The sequence below is a fragment of the Arvicanthis niloticus genome, chromosome X, assembly GCF_011762505.2.
Source record: "Arvicanthis niloticus isolate mArvNil1 chromosome X, mArvNil1.pat.X, whole genome shotgun sequence".
NCBI classification, from domain to species: domain Eukaryota; kingdom Metazoa; phylum Chordata; class Mammalia; order Rodentia; family Muridae; genus Arvicanthis; species Arvicanthis niloticus.
The window spans coordinates 19,468,413-19,488,845 of NC_047679.1; the positions used below are offsets into that span (position 1 = coordinate 19,468,413).

At 36.2% G+C, this 20,433-nt stretch overlaps 1 protein-coding gene across 2 annotated transcripts in view; it reads right to left on the reverse strand.

Moving 5' to 3' along the window:
- The window catches only part of Mid1 (midline 1), a 339,419-nt gene that overhangs the window by 202,540 nt on the left and 116,446 nt on the right, over window positions 1-20,433 (reverse strand). The window contains exon 1 of one of the 2 annotated variants that reach the window (XM_076918926.1): window positions 1,556-1,669. The exons of the other annotated variant lie outside the window; for it this stretch is intronic. The gene's annotated coding sequence lies outside the window, so the exon portion shown is untranslated. Of the gene's footprint in view, window positions 1-1,555; window positions 1,670-20,433 lie in introns of those variants that run through there. 2 annotated transcript variants of the gene reach the window in all.

Sequence of the window (20,433 nt, forward strand, 5' to 3'; positions counted from 1 at the left end):
TTAGATACATATTTTTTAAAACCCCGAATGTTATTTAAAATGGTGTGTATTTTCAATTTTGAAAATAACCAGGTCATCTTAATACTGCAATTTAATTAGAAAAAAATTCTATGGACCTAGTTTTTAGCTGAAGTCATATTGTGGACCTACATAATTAGTGGAGGGATCATTTTACTGGGTCAGTATTTTCAAGTAAGCAGAGTCAACCAGAATGATAATTAACTGCATAACATACATACATACATACATACATACATACATACATACACACATACACACACACACACACATACACACACACTAAGTTTATAAAGAAACATTGAACACCAGAACATTTCATAAAGCAAGGGTTTTAGTTTGGTTTTAATAAGCAGGGAGATACGTGGGAAGCTAAATTAGGCAGCAGCTAAACTTTTTTCAAAGAATCAACAACAAAAATTTTTATGTTGCCCTTCCTTAAGGTGGGGGGAGGGGTGGACAGGGATTTCAGGAATTTGGTTGCAGCTACTAGGAGAGGCTTCCAGACTTACTGATTGGCACTGCTTTCTCCTCTATACACACCCTCAAACTTTGAATACACTCCTCAGTTTATTGCTTGTGAACACTTTGGGTCAAACAAAATAACAGCATTTTTGAAGTCTTCATGACTGTTCAAGTATCTCAGGAGGAACTAAAAAGATATATATGTATCCATACATTAAAACAGTATTTACAAGTAGTATAAATATATAATGTATATTTGCATCTTCATACAAACAACAAAATCCACTCCAAATAATAACATAGTGGAATCAGAGAATAACATCAGTTGTCAAATGATGAGTGGCAGAATCCTGGACAATGCTGAAGGGATGTACTATCTACTCCTTCTGATTATAATGGCAGCTTGCTCATTTCTTCTTTCCAGTGAGCACAGATTGATGTGGTCAGATTTATATAAATATAAAATAGGATGTTCTGCACAGAAAGGCCAAATCTATTTTTCTCCACCTTTTCTGGGAATGTTCTACCCTGTTCTCATTCTGTTTGGAACTTACTCTTTCTTGACAGGACTTGGGTTATTAACCACTATTTTGGCCCACATAGCTCTAGTTACAAATGTAACAAAACACACAAGGGTAAAATACATTTTCCCAGGAACATAAATTTTCTCAAAAGGTCTGAACCCCCACCCCCTCCACCAATTCCCATAGCGTTATACTCTCAAACTGTTCAAATTTAGATAAAAAGGTTTTAAGATGTGATTATCATTCTGATAAGTGAATTCCAGTATAGGCCTTGGTGATTTCATGTGCACCCATTTTGTTTCAGTCCATTACTCAAAAGTGATGCTAATCAAGTTTGGGAGAAGTAAAATTGTTCTCTGGCCGCAAGCCCTTTGTGCAGTGAACAGCGACTTTCTCAAACACTAGGCAGAGACAATGCAGGATGTCCCCAGAATCACTAACCAACTTCCTTCCTTAGGACCCACCCCCCAACCCCCATCCCGCACTGCACTTCAAAAGGCAACCGTATGCAATAGCTTCCTAGTGTAGTAGGAAAAAAAATGCCTTACCAGTGTCTCCAATGTGGATGGAAGAAAATCCCTAGTTGCTGGAGGCCAAGCAACTCGGCCACTTGACTGGGGGGACTAGAAGAGCTGAAATCTTCCTTCCCTGTTTGCTTTCATCCCAGCGACCTCTCCCAGGATTTTTTCTCACAAAGCCCTCTTCTAATTCTCTAATCCTCTCACAAGAAGAAGCAGCACACACACCAAATGACTTCTGCAGTAGCGGCTTTCTCGGCTTTCTCGGGGAAAGAGGAGGGTTCTCGCTCCTGAATTCTGCCAGGCCAGTCCTCTGAGTCCTCGAACCCAACCCAACCCTTTGCACCCCTTTGTGAACAGAGCGCACAGCAAGAGCAAGTGCGGGAGTATGACAGGCTAGGACAGGCGACAGGGACAGGCATGCAGGTGAGCCTTGGCTCCTTTCTGTGGCTGCCAGAAGCTCTGCTGTCTCCCAGGGAACGCCTCAGCTTCAAACTTCCTCTGAATTTTATAGCTCCATATTTCCTTCCTGAACAGAAAGAGTTCCAAGGAGTTATGGAGCCACCAGCTAGGATCTGCCTACATTGGGCTGGACCAAAAAGAACCCTTGGCAATGCAAAATGACTACTTGTTTTTAATTCATCCTCAAACTGAAAATGAAGTGAAAATAGCAAGGGAAAGTAGGATATCACCAAACATACTCAGGAATGCTAATTTTTACAAAAAGTGTTTTTTTTTTTTTTCAAACAGACCTTTAAAATATTAAAGAATCTCAAACTGCTAAGTTGTAAGGCATGACCTTTTTTCAAAAAACAATGACAAAAAGTTTATCTTATTTTCCCAGGACGGGGGCCACACTTTATGTTATTAAATTATATTTATACTATAAATTCAAATATACATATAACTCAAATGAATATACTACAGACATTTATTTTTTATTTTATAAAAGAGAAGTCTTACCTTTTGACTACATCATTTAAAACTCTGAAGCGAATAAATCACAGAGGAGACAAGCAGATGGCACAGTTCTACATTTCAGAGCAAAGGCTGTTTGGAGTCATTATTTCTAAGGAGCGCGCTGTGCTTGTGCCTGTGTTGGGCAGCGTGCCACTGGGCCTTTGAAATGAAATGAATCGCCTTCTCACCAGCAGCCCCACTACAGACTGACACTTCAGTATGCCTAAACTGAGGCATGCTGCCTCTTTCCACAGTGACCCTACACAGAATCAGAGGTGACGGTTTGATGGATGAGTTTCCCAAGAGAGAAAGCAATCTGTGACATCACAGTTCTGGCTGTACCCCCACCCCAAGTCTCAATCCTGCCTTGTCTCCTTGAAAAGAAAAAAAGTCCTCTGCTTAATAACAATGTCAACTGAAGAGCAAAAATAAGCATGGAGTGCAAAGCACCTATATAACTTATCTGCCTTAAACTTCAATTTTCTGACTCTCCTCTGCTCGGGAAATGGAAGAAGGTCGAGATATGAACTAAGCAGAGCATTCAGATAAAACAAAACAACATCACAGAATACAGTGTTCTAAAAGTTTGCAATCTGAGAGAAAAATAATAATTAACTTCAAAGGGGGCACAGTTTTTTTTTTAACCATTTAGTATTTGTATTAGTACTGAACACTTGTCCACTGATATTACTGCCATTTGTAACATGCAATTTAGAAGATGTTATAGTTAAATTAGATGCAAACAGCTGCAAAGAGAAAGTATTAGAATAAAGGTTCAGACTGACTGGAACTCCTTGAATATCACATTTATGTTTTACATTAGAAATGGTTTCCTAGCCGGGCAGTTGGTGGTGCACGCCTTTAATCCCAGCACTTGAGAGGCAGAGGCAGAGGCAGATGGATTTCTGAGTTTGAGGCCAGCCTGGTCTGCAGAGTGAGTTCCAGGATAGCCAGGGCTACAGAGAGAAACCCTGTCTCGAAAAACCAAAAAAAAAAAAAAAAAAAAAAAAAAAAAAAGAAAAGAAAAAAGAAAAAAAAAAAGAAATAGTTTCCTAGTCTCTTATGGTGGCACAAGGTTGTCATTCCAGTATTAAGGAGGTGGGGTCAGGAGGAACAGGAGTTCAACTGGGCTACATATAAGGTTCAGCCTGGGCTCTACAAAAGTTCATCTCGAAATAAAGAAACAAACAAAAATAAATAAATAAAAGAAGAAAATAAAGGGAGAAAAATTCCTATCTATTATTGTATAAAGAGTAGCTTGTAAATTAATCTTGGTCATGTGGCTCTGCTCCATGTCTTATTGTTTTCATTGTTTATCACACTGGTGTTAATGTTTAAAATGACACTCAGCAAATTCATTTGAAATTCTGATGCAAACTTTTATTTTTTCTAGACAGTGTTTCTCTGTGTAGCTCTGGGTGTCCTGGAACTCTGTAGACCAGGCTGGCCTCGAACTCAGAAATCTGCCTTTCTCTGCCTCCCAAGTGCTGGGATTAAAGGCGTGCGCCACCACTGCCCAGCTTGACGCAAACTTTTTTTTGCAAAGAAAATATATAATAGTTTTCAAGCTTTCACCACTGTCTTTATTATCTTCTTTAAAGTTTTCATATTAAAATTATAACTCAGTTTACTTATTTTGCATGTACATGTGTGGGGACAAGCATGCCATAACATGTATGTGAATGTCAGAGGAGAGCTTTCAGGAATTCATTGTCCCCTTCTACCAGGTGGGTCCCAGGGTGTAAACTCAGGTTGTCATGATTGGCAGCAAGTACCTTTTCATGAAAGTTACCAGTCCGAACCTTTATAACTTTCATCTAATATTCATCTCAGATGTTCAGCACATGGAGGATATGAAAAATCTAGCTATTTATGTCTACTGAAAATATCTGTATCTGCATTTCTATTTATAATTCATCTCTATATTTTATTTATTTATAGTCAATAAACCTATCAGCAAAAAATATTTTTTCATGGTAAGAAAACAGAATAGTCTAAAACTATAAAAAAAAAACAAACAAATTACTGAAGATAGATGACCAATCTCTATCATGTATAATTAGTACTTAAACTTCTCAAGGTCTAGCACTCCATAGCAAAATGGACAAAGATTGTAAAACAGGAGACAAATAATTTGTCTAAAGCACATTTTAGTTTTTTTAAAAAAAAAATCAGTAGAAATTGCATCTTTTCTCACCTATCAGTAGACTAAAAGTAAAAGTTTGAATCCATTCATCATTAGTGAGGTTCTATAGAAACGGTCTCTTACAGGAAGGTTGCTGGTAGAATGTGATTGCAGTCTGGAACAAATTTGCATATGTATGAACCGTTGTGCTATTGGTCCTACTACTAGAGAGTTATTCCACATAAACACCGGGGCATTCATAAAATGTCACATGTTCAAGTAATATAAGGGAAACCATTCAATTGCCAGGGGTAAATTCATGAATCTGTGACATAGCAATATAATAAAGTAGTATGATACTGCAAAACAATGAATGCCAGATACCTATGTACTAATAATATGTATTGATGCCTGGGAAATGAAAATCAAGTGCCCGTCAAAGGCATGGGGCTCAGGGGTACAAGGAAGGAACATACACAAGTTAGTGGAGGAACAGAAGTGAAGAGAGGGGGGAAGAGCGAGAGCAAGAGAGAGAGAGAGAGAGAGAGAGAGAGAGAGAGAGAGAGAGAGAGACTAAAGGATATACAATATAATAGAGTTTCTCATAAAGGGAAAGAGTGAATGAAATGGAAAGATTTGAAATACACATGCCATTTCCTATGTTTTAATTAACCTTGTATATCAGGGTTCAAGGCTTAGCACACTACGACCCTCTGCATTTTTTAAGCAGATGTCTACTAGAATATAGCTATACCCATTCATTTGTAGACAGCCATGATTGCTTTTATGACTACATTGTCATAGGTGGGCACTGAGAGATGGCTCCGCCATTCAAGGCTAAGCTCACAACCAAAATACAATGGCAAAGGTATATAATTGTGGTGGTTGACCACATGGTTTACAAACCTGCCTCCGTTTACCATTTGGCCCTTCAGAAAAGATTTATTTACTCTTCCTCTGGGTGGTACAATTTTAGCATAATGCAAGTGACAAAAGTCGGGAAGGGGTGGCCTCCTCTGGTTTCTACTTTCAAAGGGCTCAACTTGAGATAGTAATACAGCATTTGTTTTCAAGCTCTGGCTGTCTCTGCCTTATGTCTTCATTTTCTCAGACACACTTCACCATCAAAGTAGTTTAAAAAAGCAATGCTGATTCCTTTGTTTTGTACTGAAGATTAGATTAAACAATGAACACAAATGGGCAAGCACTTTGTAACTTAAAAATGTCCACCTTCAGATATTAGGATTGTTAATGTAATGAAATGAGAAGATTATAACACACATAAGCACTTGACATTAGAATAGCCACAACACTTTAAATTTTGCTTTAAGTAACAAAAACATTGCCTTTTAACTTTCACTTGCAATTATTAGGTAATACATATATAAGTTAACTCAGTTCTTGGCAGTTCTCTGCAACCAGTTGAGACTTTTGCATTTGATTATTTGACAGTATGGATTGAGAAAATCCCTACATAGAACAATTTCTTTAGAGTCTAGTAAAACTATTTGGCCTGGCATGGTGGTACAAACCTGTAAATGCAGCACTAGGGAAGTGGAGGCAGAAGGATCAGGAGTTCAAGGACAGCTTCGACTACCTGAGTTCAGGTCACCTAAAACTGCATGAGTTCAGACCAGCTTGAGCTACATGAGATTCTGTCTCAAACATACATATTTATATGCGTGCACACGTCCACGCACAGAGTTATAAGTGGAAATTCAGACTAAACAATGGTTGACAACTTTGGAAATTTAATGATTGTTAACAGTCAATTATTACAGTAGTAAATTATAATTATCTCATATCTAATTTATAATATATTTGATTAAATCTCTTATTCCCTCAGGAACCCTGTAAGAAAGATTTTTCTACTTTTAATTTCTCCCAGGCTTATAAAACTAAAAGGATTCATGTGATTTATAGTTATCCTTTATTTTAAAAATTTTAGTACACTGATACCTATAAGAAAAAAAAAAGAATTGACCCATAAAAAGCACATGAGAAGTTTCTTGATGTGAAGAGACTTTTATGTTCTAGCAGTTTAAAGTCATCAGTAAGGGTTATTATACCATGAAGGAGTGGCCATGTGAATTTGAGGCCTGTCTGAGGATTGTGTGGGACAGAATGAGAACAAAATAAAGACATCTTCAAAGTTCATGATCACTTTTGTTATTTGAAATAATAGAGTGTATTTTGTTTTATGTTAGTTTAATGCCCCCTGTCATACTGTTTTTTTTAAATATGTAAGTGCCTGTCATTTTCATTATTGAGTTTATAAGGATTTATTTTGCAAAACCACTTTAGGTATATTATAACATTCTTTTGCTGCTCTCTTTCTTTCTTTTTTGAGCTAGACTCTCACCTTATAGCCTATGTTACCTTCAAACTTACAATCCTCCAGTACATCCAGTCTCCTAAGGCACCATGGTCACAAGAATGTGGCACTATTCTTTGCATGTATATGTGTGTTTGTGGTATGTATATATGTGCACATGCATGTTTTCATGTGACTGCACATGTGCATCTGTATATAGAGGTGAATTTAGGATGTCTTTCTCAGTTAACCTCCATCATAACTTTTTTGAGGCAAAATCTTTTTGCTATTCTAGCTAATCTGATTGCCACAGCATGCATTACCATAGTTTGTAGAAGATAGGTTAAGTTCTTCCTCTCAGCTCCATGCTCCCAGAAATAGACTCAAAATATACTTACAAATACCTTGGCTCTTCTCTGAGTAGCTCATAACTTAACATACTCCATTTATTTTAACCTACATTCTGTCATGTGGTTATCTGTGCTTAGGTACCTTGCATCTGTCTTATCACATCTTCCAGGACAAATCTTCCTGCACTTGGCTCTATCCCAGAATTCCTTCTGCCTCCTGGATGTTCCACTTCCAATTTCTTGCCTAAGTCATAAGCCATCAGATTTCTTATTGATGCCATATCCATACAGAAATAAGATATTCTCTCAATAATACTTAACATTTTACGTGAGTGCTTAAGATTCAAACTCTAGATCTGATATTTTGGCAGAAAGCACTTTATCAATTGAGCCACCTCCTTATCTCATTAAGTATAACTATTTCTAAATCATATATGTCTGTAGACTGTTTACATCGAATTGAACTACTAAAACTCACATCAATATTCCTTAAGATGTTCGTAGTCTTCAGATTGTGTTTTCCTCCTAAAACATTAATAGTGAGAAAACAGTGTTGTATATATTTTTGTGCCTAGAGATGTATAATCTAGTGATATAACCAAAGTGACTAGAACAAAAATAAAACCCTTTATAATAATATATTTCTAAAACTAAGTAATTGCCTACAAAAATGTGGTGTGGTCACTCAGACACATTGCTGATACTGTTGCCCATGATTGGGTAACAAACTGTGAGGACACCTAATGACTTAACAAGCTGCTGGACCCCTAATAACTTAAAGAAAGCCACGTGTATTTTGCTCATAAATCTGTGATTTTGAAAAACTTCAGTGGGTACAGTTGCTTGTGCTCTGTTTGTGAAAATCTAGACACTGGAGTTATCTGAAGAGTTGCTCTTCACATGCTGACAGTTGATATTAGCTTTTGCCTGAGACTTCAGCTGGGGCTGTCAGGCTTTCTCGTAGCATGCTGGCTAGGTTCCTGGAATGAGAGTCCCAAGGGATGGCCAGCCATATCATCTTTTATAATCTCTTTTAGAAGTCATCTGGTGTTCCATCTGCCAAATTGAGGCACTCACAAAATTTCACCGAGGTCCAAGGAAAGGTGACACAGATTACATTCTATCTCTTGGGTGTGGAAAGGTTTGAAAAGTATGCATGGTGAATGTGAAGTTTTAATGCCACTTTTTTGAAAGTATATCAATAATAATTATACCCCATTTATAAAATAATATAGCAAGCTGAGTATAGTCACACATACCTGTAATCACAGACTTCTGTTTACGGCCAGTCTGAGCTATATAACAAGTCCTTTTATCTCAAAAACACCAAAACATGGCTGAAGAGATGGCTCCATAAGTAATGTCTCCACTTCATAAGCCTGAGGACCCAAATTCAGATCCCCAGCACAAAGATAAAACCCAGGTATGGTGGTATTTACCCACAACCCAATGCTGTGGTAGAAGAATTCCTTGAGTTCAGTAGCTAACCAATCTAGCCAGTCAGTGAACTCTAGTTTCAGTGACATATACTATCTCAAAAATGGTGGATATGTATTCAGAGACACCTGATATTAATCTCTTGCCTCTACAACGCATGTACACACACACACACATGTACCTACATGCAGATGTACATATATCCAGACTAATATGTATATATACTACACACACAGGCACACACACACAGAGACACACACACACACAATTGGAGCAGAGGTTACACCCACTAAAAATTTAATATTACAGATCCAAATTGGGTTAAATGATGGATGTTCAAATCATGGTAAATTCTTAGTGGGCACATAAAAATGATGCCACTTTCTAGAAATAACCTTTGCTTTTAATATATTTAGCAAGCACATGTTGAATACATATTTTGTGGTTAAATTTATATTTAAAACATTCTATGAGAGGCTACATCAAAACGTTAATATTGTTATTAGTTCTATAAAATGTTGGAATTAATTTTTTTATTGTAGTTTTTTGTTTTTTTTTTTTCAAGACAAGGTCTATCTGTATAGCCCTGACTGTCTTGGAGCTTTCTTCTTAAACCAAGTTTTTCTCAAATTCAGAGATTTACCTGCCTCATTCACCTGAATACTGGTATTAAAGGTATGCAACACATGCCTGGCTTAAAATTGAACTTTTGTTCTTTTAAAAAAGCAAGTTTATAATCTTTACAAAGAGCATGAACAGAATATTGAAACACATTTTAAGATCAACCTCAAAGGACAATAACCTGAGTTGAGTTTCAAAAACGTTGACCTGATTCTTTTTTTAGCTGATTAAAAGCTAATTAGCACACTTTATAGTAAAGCACATTTTCTTTTCTCTACTTGTTGAATTTATTGATGAGCTAGCTATAGGAGTTGACAATGAGTATGAAACATATAAAATATTTAAGGAATATGAACAGATGAATTTTTGTTTCCATTTGTGAAAAAAAGGCCGACTTTCAATATAAAAGAACATTAGAAAGAAAAGTGGTGGTGTTCCCTCATAATCCCAGCACTCAGGATGTTGAGACAGGACATATATGAGCATCAGACCAACTTTGGTGATGTGACATGAACTTGTTTCAATAATAATAAATGAATACTTAAGCTAATAAATAAATGAAAGATGATAATCTCACTTAAACATTCTGTTTCTAAATTGGAATATGGCATCTTCTGAGAGTCCAGTCATGTGTCAAATTTTACCTTAATAAAGTTATTCAATTCTAAAGCAATGATACATAAAGATAGAATATAAAAATATGTACATTGTTCTATGAACATAACTAGACAAACTTTTTTTTTCTGTAGGGGGTGTGGAGATAGAGTTTCTCTGTGTGTAGCAGCTTTGGCTCTCTTAGAATTCTGTAGCCCAGGCTGGCTTTGAACTTTGCATCCCAAGTGCTGGGATTAAAGTCCTGCTCCACCACTGCCCAGTAATGAACTTGATCTATAGCTACTTGTTTATCCATATATGTACCAAAGTGCTAATAGTGATTATCATATTTTTGTATCCCACAGAGGTGAAGACAGTAGTAAAGGGAAATACATATTTGAATCAGTTAATTAGTCATTCTACAGAGGCCTACATAATAGAAAAGAAGTGTGTGGATTACATAATGAATTAGGTTTCACTCTTTCTATCTCTCCTCTAAGCATCAATATCTTGAAAAAATATTAAAGTATAATTTGTGTTTAAAGCAACATCTCTATATTTGAAAGTGCTTTTGAACAGTTAGGAGCAATACAAAGGCAAACTTGAGTGTAGGATTGCACTGTGGCCAGAGAGCAGTCTATAGCAAGAGGCACAGATTTAGAGTATTCATGAGGGGAGGCTGAACCAACGACCCAGATTAACAAGAATCATCAGTGAAATGCTAGAAAGAAATGTTTTAAGGAAAAATTTTAGTCTAGCAGTATTCATATTTTAGAAAACCTCAGCAAGCTGAATTCACTTGTAAACACTTTGTGGTCTTTGACCCTGTCTAAGACTTTAAGCTAAAGTATTACTTGACTCCTTGAAAGGTCACTCCTCTAAAAGAATGCATAGCTGAATTAAATCTTGATTTTCAAGTAATGAAAAGAACTCCACTTCAATTGTTTCTATTAACTTGTAAAGACAATACAGTTGCTCTTGTTTCTGCTAGGTAGGCTTTCTAGTCCTCTGGATTTAGAACTTTTCTTGCAAATTTCTTGAAACACACACAGAGAGAGAGAGAGAGAGAGAGAGAGAGAGAGAGAGAGAGAGAGAGAGAGAGAGAATATGAGAATATTTTATTCAAATAAAGCATTAATTATTCATTTGGAAATATAACCTACCACAAACAGATACTCTATTCTAAGGCAGAGGCTAACTGCAGTGCTGACCACTAAAACCCACCCAATGTGAAGGCAGGGTATGCTCTGCATAGAAAGAACTCCATTTCCTCTTTCTAAAAATCTGTTTTCTATTTGTAAGTTTCTGATGTATTTAATACATTCTCAAATAGAAAATGCAGGCATTAAAAAATTTAATAAACTGAGAAGTTTAATGGATTAATGGATCCACCTTTGTAGAAAATGAATAGCATCCATTAGCTGCTTGTAGCTCTTCATCTAGGTGGGGGCACTTGTTAAGATTTGTCTATCCAGATTGGCACAACTGGTCTTGTCATTGTGAGTACTTGTATAGATAACCATATTATTAAGAGTTTATGAATGTGACTCTCTGTTACATATATAAGGCAGTATCTCAAGAAAGTTTTTAATATGTAACTTTGTGGCTTTTTCTTGTCCTTGTTGCTGCGCTATTTTAGTACAGGTGATTGAGCTGAGGACATTCCTCATACTTGTCAGCTACCACTGAACTACATCTTCAGCCCATCCCTTTTATTTCATTTTGTGACAGGGTCTCTCTAAGTTACTTAGCTGACCTTAAATCTGTGATGTTCCTTCATCTGTCTTCTGCGTAGGCATTGGGCCTAGCTATAAATTTTACCTTAATACAACTGTTAGATTCTAAAGAAATTATACATAAAGACGTAATATGAAAATATATACAGTTATGTTATGAACACAACTTGATGAACTTTATCTCCATATCCCTGTTTATCTATGTGTGTATCAGAGTGTTAATGATGATAATTAATTTGTGGTTTTTAGAAGAGTTATTTATTTATTTTTTTTGTATGTTGCTGGGATTGAACTCAGGACCTCTGCAAAAGCAGTCAGTGTTCTTAACCACTGAACCATTTCTACAGCCCTTAATTTGTGTTTTTAATAATGGATAATTTTTATTATTAGAGTTTTTGTTTGTTTTTAAGGCAGCCTTTTTCTGTGTAGCCCTTACTGTCCTAGAACTCACTATGTAGAGCTGGCTGGCCTTGGCTTGTTTATGCCTCATGAGTGCTGAGATTAAACATGTGTACTTTTATCCTACTTTATATTTCTGATGCCAGGTACAGGCATCTGGGAGGAAGGTATCCTTGGGTGAAATGACTTTTTACAGTTGGGCAGGCTCTGGGCTTTAATTTGCAGACCACACAGTTTGTCCTTCTACAGTAGGGGCATCAGGGCAGAATCTGCAATCAATATCCATCCTGGATATTATTTTCATAAACAGAACCCCAGTTTAATTTTTTTTGATCTTTAAGTTAGGGTCTTGTCTTATTAAGTACCTAGACTGGCCTTGGGGTTGCAAGTATGTGCTACCTTGCTAAGCTTCCTGCAGCTCTTTATATATCCCACCAGGCACACACTCTTCCTGCCCCAGTATCCGGATTACTGAGTTGTGGGTATATGCTACTTTGCTTAGCTCAATGTGCTCCTTCCACTTTTTTTTAAAAATGTGGTTCTTTAAAATCATTCTCTGCTCAGTCCTATTTCAAAGATGGAAGGGCCAAGTAGCCTAATAGTACTAAGATAGAGAATTTCTGGAGATAGCATTATTTTCTGTATAAAAAGGAAAAGCCTTCAGAGATAATGACAGTTTTATTTTATTCTTCTTTCTCCCAGCCTGGAAATGAAGATTGTGAAAAAAGAATTACAACCCGAGGAAGACAGAACAAGAAGCTACATGGATATTTTTCTTAAACAACTGTAAAAACTGGAGACTACTTACTGTTTGGTTTTTTTCTGTTTGAGAATTATCCCTCTCCCCATCTGTTTAATGTACTATAGCACTGGGATTTCTGTTACATACAGCCAAGTGCAATGCTGTCTGGTACAATATATCAAAACATCTTAGACTATAAATGACATATACATTGGTAGTATTTGTTTAAAATTGAATCTAAGTGGGAATGCTGAGTCAATATATTTCTGAAGTTATAATGTCTTTGTAGAAGGTTTCCCAAATTTATATTTCAATCAGCAGAACATGAGATTCATGCCACACTATGCTACCATTTCATATTTTTGAATAGCTCTTATTAGGAGAAAGGACAAAATCATATTGTTTTTGTTAGCTAATGAATTTTAGTAACTTAGCAGGTTGTAAAATATTTTTTTTTTGTCTATTCTTATCTAATCAGATTACTTTCCTTTTTTTACAACAAAAACTGGGGTACTTTCACATTACTTTGAACTCTTTGTGTAATATATATCTTTATTTTTGCTTGTTTGTTTGTTTGTTTGTTTGTTTTGAGACAGGTTTCTCTGTATAGCCCTGACTATCCTGGAACTTGCTCTATAGACCAGGCTGGCTTCAAACTCAGAGGTTCACTTCTCTCTGCCATCTTGCAAGTATGTTCATTCTCTTTAAAATTTACCTTTTAACTTTGTTTTTGACACTTCTGGACTTTCAGAAGGCAGAACATTTGGTTCTCAAATATGGATCATTTTGTTATTTTCCTAATATAGTTGAACCTCAGCCACTCTTCTATATTTAGTGATCAAACATCTCTAAACCAATTTTGTTCTTTTACATTTTATTTTTTCTATTTGATTTCTGACTTCAATTTAATTGGTTATTGAATTAAATGAGAGTCAATATTTCCCCACAAATCCAATTTTCTTCATAGCCATTTGTCAAATAATTTGATACTGTATTATATTAAATTCATATATTATAGGAAGAAAATGCCACATATTAAAGCAATCTCTGCTCCTTTCCACATTGGCACATATGAACTGACACAAGCAGTTGGCAAATTATGCCCAGTGGTCTCCATCTGGCTTACTACTTGTTTTGTAAATAACGATTCATTGAAATGTAACCCTGCTAATTTGTTGACAGTCTTTCTATAGGAGATTTCTATAGGGATCTTGCTCTAAAATGGAAGAGTTAAATTGTTCCAACAGAGAATATATAGCCTAAAAGCCTAGAAATATTGACCCTTTTGTTCTTTACAGAAAATCACACTAAGCCCTTAGTCTTATTCCTTCAGCTCCATCTTGTGAATATTGGTGTTTATCTAGTAGGAGCCTGAGGAAACAGAAGGATGAAAGCAATCTGACTCCCCATTTGACAGAGAGTAGGAAGTGCACTTCTGACCTCAGGAGATTGCTATGTTGCTAAAGAATATGTAAAAATCAATCTCATTTGTATGAACAAATTCATGAAACTTCCTTATCTCCTGTTGACTTTTCTAAACATCCTTTTTTTCTCCTACAGAAGTCCAATTGCTGTTGTCTTAGGACTCTTTCTCCACTTTCATTTTCCCTTATCAGGTTACCCCCATCCCAGTTTTTTGATGACACGTCATTAAGTACTCCCACAGGCACATTACATGTACAAATATATTGTCCTTGTTCATGCTATTCTACTTAGTTAAAAAAAATGCAGCTCCATTCACTGAATACAAGAAGGTAAATTTGGGGCTGAGGAGGTGACACAGTGCTTAAGAGCACTGGCTACTGTTCCAGATTACCAGGGTTAAATTTCCAGCATTCATGTGCTCAGAATCACTTGCAACTCTAGTCCCCAAAAATCCAATGCCCTCTTCTAACCTCTATGGACACTGTCTTCTGTGGTGCATAAATATACAAGGAAGCAAAGCATCTATTTACATAAAATAAATGATTATTTTTTTAAGAAGGAAAGTAAAATTTTTATTTATAACACATTGTTTGGATACAGGGTCTTTATACGCAGACCTGCCAAGTCTCAAATTTGCAGAATCTTGCCTAAACTATCTGAGGGCTAAGATTCAAGGTGTGTGTGTGTGTGTGTGTGTGTGTGTGTGTGTTTGTGTGTGTGTGTGTGATGACATGCACGTGTGCCATCAAGTGTAGCCTCCTTAGCAGTTTTCCAGACAGCTTTCTTGAGGAATATGTGTAAATTAGTCAGAAACAACTGCTGTCAGGATAGTTGAGAAAGCATATAGCTTGTATTGTATTTCTATTGGACAAAGTTTGCTCTTCATCAGAACAGGCCTTAAAAATCAACCAAAGTTAGGGATTGCTTAGGAATAGCAACATATGAAAATATCTGTTAATAAGTGATGTTTGTCAACAATTTTCAATGAACTATATAATTCAACAAATGGGAGACTGACCTTTATTCAAAGTCAGTAAAGTGCTCTTTCATGGAGATCTACTTAGTTTCAAACCACTCTTTGAAAGTCACTCTTAGGACATTTCTAACCTATATTAAGAAATATTTCATTTCATTTTTTTGAGTCAAATTGATTTAGTCATTTATTTTCATTGTTATTAACTTGTGTGAAGATAAAGGAATCTTTTCTTTCTTAGGATATTGGTACAACATGCTGGATCACACCTGCACATAATCCTAGACCTTGGGAGACTTACAGAAGAAGGTGACCAGTTTGAGACTAGCCATGGTTTCATAGACATATCCTATCTTACAAAAGTAAAGCCCAAATAAATAAAACACCAAGTGAAAAGAAGCGAGCACAGGATATAGGAAGACGCTAGAATCCCAATGTGATCTTTCTCATTTGTGAGAGATGAGAAACTGGAGACACTCTTTCATTCAGAACAGTGCCAGTAGTGCTAGAAATCTGCTACTTCCTCTAAAAGTAAAAACACAAAGGACTCACAGGGCTCCTTTCAGCTGGTGAAAATGCTGACTTTATTTTATAAAGGGGCACTACCAGCAGCTCTTAATAGCTCTTTAATGATCCACCCAAGAATCAACTCTGAAAACACAGGATCTTGGGGTGCCTCAGGGGATGTTTCTGAAGCTCAAGGTAGACCAAACAAATCAAAAAGAAGTATTGAGAGACTCCAAAGGAAGCTGAGAGCAGGGAAAGGGAGGATGAGAAATTTCCCAATTAGTCAGGAATTCTCAGAATAAAGAGAAAGGGAGATGATTTACACATGAATGCCTGTGTCCTCTCATCTCAGATAACATCTTTTTCCATGAAATCTCCATGCAAAGGAGAAAAAAAAGCACTGTTCAAAAATCTTTGAGAACCAGTGACATAATTCAAAAATCTTTGAAACAATTAGTGGTCTTTTCAAAACATAGTAAAAATCATGAGTTCATTGAAGGTTATGGTCTCATTCAAAACATCCAGCTTGGTGTCTGCTGGTGCACTGACAGTAGTGGTTTGTTTTTGGAGCTGTGGTCAGGAGGTAGGAGGCAGCTACACACTGACATATGGTGCAGGGTGATCCAAAACAGGACGTCTTTCCTATGTATAACAGCAAATTTAGCAGCATCCCTGGAGTATACCCAACTAGAGGCCAAATACTCCCTGTAGGCAAAATCATCCCCACCCCTTACTTATTTGAGAACCTGTGATAAAATTTCTTGAAGTTTGTTGTGTTTAGAGGCATGGACTTCAACATATTGATGTAGCTTTTCCTGGTTGTTTCTTATCCCTTGGTCCTCTGATACATACCCTCTTACTTGTGCATTTCAAAATTCATTCTAGCAAGATGGACAATGATCAAGAGAATACAATTTCCATTGAGCCATGATAACTTCAGGCAGGCTGAGACATCAGCAAAGGTCAGGGAGGAACATTTAGTAAGGAAGCTCTTGTCACATTCTGATGTAATGATACTGGCTCAGATTCCTGAAGAATCCATAAGAGAGAGAGGATATGAGATAGTCTTCTAACACCCACATAATTTCAGGCTCAAATAAAAAAAATGACTTGTCTCTTTTTTCAGAAGTACTTATGTTTTAATGTGCAGCAATGTCTTGACATGGCTCCTAGGAGAGTGTCCACGAAGTGGAAGCAGGAAGATTATAAAAGTCAGAGGACTAGAAAAATCTGTTGTGAGATAGTATTGTTTTATATGCAACAGAAAAGGTACACCTATGAAATCTCAACAATTAAGCCACCTAAAAAAGACCTGCACAATAACACCACCTGTTGTCATCCCAGCGAAGATGCAGGAAATCTCAGAAGGCAACCCTGGATAAAGAGCTACAGGCAAGTAAGCGCTGCTGAGGAAGAGTCAGTATTCTCTTTAGGGACAAGCCTGCTGACAGGTTATACAATCCCACAACTTAAGCCCTAAACTCATAACATATACCAACAACAATAAAAACATTAAATGGACTCAGAAGGATGTGTTTGCATATACATACATACATATATTTATATGTAATAATAATAATTAAGAAGTACTACCCCTCCATTCAACCTCCACAAAGACTACAACTGGGAGCTTTGTCCTTATGGCTTTTACCTGGAATCTCACTTATTTCCCATGGTCCTGTTTTAATAGATGTGGCTAGTCTTGAGTTTGCCCTTTCTTCCAGAAAAATGAAGTTGTACTTGTAGTTGCTGTCTGAAGTCCAGGATTCACTGTCTGTGGTGTAACATAACTACCAGACAGAATCTGCAATTTTAGTCAGAAGACTACAATTATGCTCCATGCAGATCTAAAGGCATTGTCGAGATTTCTCCTAGAAGTATGCAAGAAAACATTTGCATGCAAATTGAAGAAAGTAGCTAGCTAAGCTCTTTAATGGAGTTTTGCTGTAATACATTAAAAAAAATAAAGTTGGAGTGGTGAGATGGTTCACTCTGTGAAGGTGCTTGCCACCAAGCCTGATGACCTAAGTTCAATTCCCAAGACCCATATGGTAAGAGGAAATAACTGGCTACTGCAACTTGTCCTTTAAGTTCCATGTACACACTATGACCACATCCATGCACATGTAGAAGTATACAATAAATAGATAAACAAATGTCAAAAAATAATTTAAAAAGGAAAGTTATTCTGTGCTGTAGCAAAAATGGTTATTTTCCCACATATTTAATGTAAGCATGGATTATGCAAAATGTGAATAAAAATATAATTAAAGGAAATTTAAAAAAACAAACTTCATCACATTTTGGACAGCATAATTTTAAGTGACAAAGGCCCAGTCTTATTACAAAAAAAAAGAAAGCATTGAGGCATATTAAAGAACTAGAGTTGCCTTGCATGTATGGAGTGAGGGAAGAGTCAATATATTTGATTAATGATTTGCAGGAAGTTAGGAGATCAATATTCAGGGTGAGGTCTGCATATACAATACTACTGGCTTGGAAAATCAGCAGGAGAAACAAATTCATCTGATTTTTATGCTATTTTATATGTCATCTGTGAATAAATTTCTTTGAAATTCTAAAGACAGTGCCACTTCTTTTTTTTAAAGTAATTTTTTTGCAAAGATAGCAAAAAAAAAAAAAAAAAATCAGTAGTTTGTAACCCTGAACATAAACCACTGAGAATATAATGCTAAAAGTCTGCTTTTTTTGAAAACATAAAACTCAAAAGAGGCAGACTACCAAGCTAGAAAGATAAATTAATATAACTTCTCAGGCAAGAGGGAAAGCAAATATGTGTCCCAAAGCAGCAGCTGTTGATGCAAGCAAAGGTTAGAGCAACAAGACTATTTTCTAACAAAGTGTGAATCCCATTAGTGATGAAGTGTTATTCCCTGCTTAGATCTGTATGTCTTAGTGAGAACAGATTTAGGATATACCTCCATTTGCAACTTAAGGCTGGTAACTAAAAACTACAGAGACATGCAAAATCAGGGAAGCCATTCAAAAGGCATGTTAAGTTTCTTATAAGATGTTGATTCATACACAATGGGCAGTAGGTAAAATGTGCAAAATCCCTCCTTAACATTAACACAATGGGGAGCTGGTCTTGTCTAGTTTCCCCACAATCCCTTGGGATTCCTATTCACTGTCCAAACACAGTGATGCCATTCTGTGGTTGGTAAATTAGTGATGGAGCCCTTGGGAACATTTTTTAGGGGGAGATTAGAGTTTAAACTTCATTATATTTAAAGAAGACAAAGGTAGAGAAAGAAAGGAGATGTGGTAGCACTTTAAAAATGGAAACATCTGGAAATCATCAGTGACTTACTTGTATACACAATACCTAGGTGCTATACTAACTTTAATAATTCAGAGAAGAGAACATCGATAATTTATTACAATTTTATTATTAATATTATTATACTTCATGTACAAAAACCTGTAATCTAAAAGTTTGCATTTTTCTCACTATCGAGATCTGTCAAGCATGTCTCTGATATCATTGAGCAGAGTCAAATAAATTTTAAAAATTGAAGTTAACTATCCACATAAAGAAAAGGAATCAAATGCATGAAAAGCTCACACCTTACATAGATTCTCAACATGGATAGAACTATTTATTTTTCAGTTGCCTAAGGAAACCAAATGGTCCCCATGAAACAATCTGCTAGAATTTTTTTAATGCTCTTTTAAATTTAAAGGTGTAAAGTTAAGTGTTCAAATTCAAAATTACTGAATTTGGGTCCATGGAATACATTCATGTAATGAAAATACAGGATAACTATAACATTCGGCATTTGACATAAGAAACATTCCTATCTTATGGAAAAACTGATTTCCCACAGCATAGAGCTGTACCAGCTTGCCAAGAATGAGGAACATTTTTTAAAAATCTACTGGAAAGCATTTGGTTGTTCAAATTAGCATTGAAGATGACTGTGGTTTAGAAACTTCCTTTTTTTTTTTTTTAATTGCAGGGACTAAACTATTTTGCCAACTCTCTTTGGGCAGCTCAATTTTCAACCTAGCTGACTGGTCTGAAAATGAGCCGTCAAGAGTCCTACACTGAAATTCCTTTTCTGAGAAGAATGTTTATTGTGGTGTGCCCTCAAAAATTGTGGAGAATCTGTTTAGAAAGAATAGTCTTCTTTCAACTGAATCTGGTGAACAGTTTCATTAGACAAACTGAAGATCATGCGAAGGGATCTTTTTAAATAATTTTGATTCCCCGTACATCTATGCATTCACATTTTCCTGCTTATTTATCATACATATACAAAGCTTGGATCAAATACTTTGATCATTTAACCACCATGAAAGTTAGTCGATAGTTACAAAAATTGTATTAAGAAGATTACTATTTCTGCAATTAATGTTATACATTGAATGGGCCTGTCATGTATTAAAGCCCTAATTTCCAATGTGACTATATTTGGAAACAGGATCTTAGTGAAAGTAATTAAGTGGGGACATAAGGGTGGGGTGCAGATTTAGTGGTATTTGAGTCCTCATAAAAAGAAAAATGAGATCACTTGGTTTTGCTTTAGGGGGTACACAGAATAAAAGGCAAGGGCATGGACATCTCAGAATCTAGACTGTCTAAAAGATTGTATTTTTGAGGCATTCCATCTATTATATCTTTCTGTGGTAGTCCAAGCTGGGTAATTCAGTGAATAAGACAACGTAGCAAAGTTTATTTCACCAATGTTTTGTTGGACATTG